The sequence below is a fragment of the Helianthus annuus genome, chromosome 10 (assembly GCF_002127325.2).
Source record: "Helianthus annuus cultivar XRQ/B chromosome 10, HanXRQr2.0-SUNRISE, whole genome shotgun sequence".
In the NCBI taxonomy this organism is placed as follows: domain Eukaryota; kingdom Viridiplantae; phylum Streptophyta; class Magnoliopsida; order Asterales; family Asteraceae; genus Helianthus; species Helianthus annuus.
Window position 1 is genome coordinate 77,583,330 of NC_035442.2, and position 1,194 is coordinate 77,584,523.

General features: G+C 43.9%; 1 non-coding gene across 1 annotated transcript; it reads left to right on the plus strand.

Annotated features, from left to right (window-relative positions):
- Positions 1–855: 855 nt before the first annotated feature.
- Positions 856–962, plus strand: LOC118483531. Its single transcript, XR_004870821.1, has one exon. It is a non-coding gene; the product is annotated as a small nucleolar RNA R71 (small nucleolar RNA).
- The last annotated feature ends 232 nt before the right edge of the window (positions 963–1,194 follow it).

Sequence of the window (1,194 nt, forward strand, 5' to 3'; positions counted from 1 at the left end):
GAGTTCTTCTCCTGCAGAGGTGTCGGTACTGTTTCTTCCGTTGGCGGTGGCACTTCTGCAGGCCCTACGGTGCGGTTTCGTAGTGTGATGAGGTGAACTTGCGCCTTTGGGTTTGTTTCGGTATTGCTAGGTAATGCGCCTTGCGGTCTCTCGGAAAAATTTTGAGCTATTTGATTTAATTGTTTTTCTATGTTTTGAATGCTAGCTTGTTGATTTCTAAAATTAGATTCTAATTGTAGAAATCTTTCCGAGTTTTTCTTATCAGTGTCAGAGACGAGGCGAGATATAGTATCTTCGAGCCTTTCTCGTCCACCTTGTTGTTGAGTGAAATTTTGTGACTCATTTCTTGGTTGCTGAAAGTTTGTTCGTTGGGTTTGTTGGTTACTACTATTTCCGGGTTCCCTCCAACCAAGGTTTGGGTGGTTTCGCCATCCTTGGTTGTAAGTTCCCGTTGGAGGACCCGACGGCCTAGGTCTATTATCAATGTAGTTTACCATTTCTTGTTGATCGTCTGTTTCTTTCATGCAACTCCAATTTTCATGTGACCCACCACACCCTTCACAAGCCATAACCGAGACTGTTTTTGTCATTTCCAATTTTTTTATCTTTGAAGAAAGAGCCTCGATTTGGGCTTGTAAAGAAGTGCTTTCATCGACCTTATGGGCGCCCGGGGCGATAGACTTATTTCCCCGGGGGGTGTGCCATTGAAAATTGGTTTGAGCAATTTCCTCAATTTGATTATATATTTCGTGTGGGCGTCGATTACCTAAAAGTCCCCCGGAGCTAGAATCAAGTGTCTGCCTAGTGTGTGGCAACAATCCATTATAGAAAGTGGATACTTGTTGCCATATTGCGAGGCCGTGATGGGGACACTTGCGTAATAGCTCCTTGAACCTTTCCCAAGTTTCATATAAGGATTCCCCGTCCTCTTGTGAATATGTATTAATTTCAGCCATTAACTTAGCAGTTTTAGAAGGAGGGAAATACTTATATAGAAATTTTTGGGCTAGTTCATCCCAGGTGTTTACCGATCCAGCTGGGAGGGTGTTGAGCCAAGCTTTCGCTCGGTCTTTTAGTGAGAAGGGAAACATACGGAGGCGGATGGCGTCGTTTGATGCTCCATTGATCCGAAAGGTATCACATATTTCCAAGAAATTAGTTATATGTAGATGGGGATCCTCGTCCGCAAGCCCA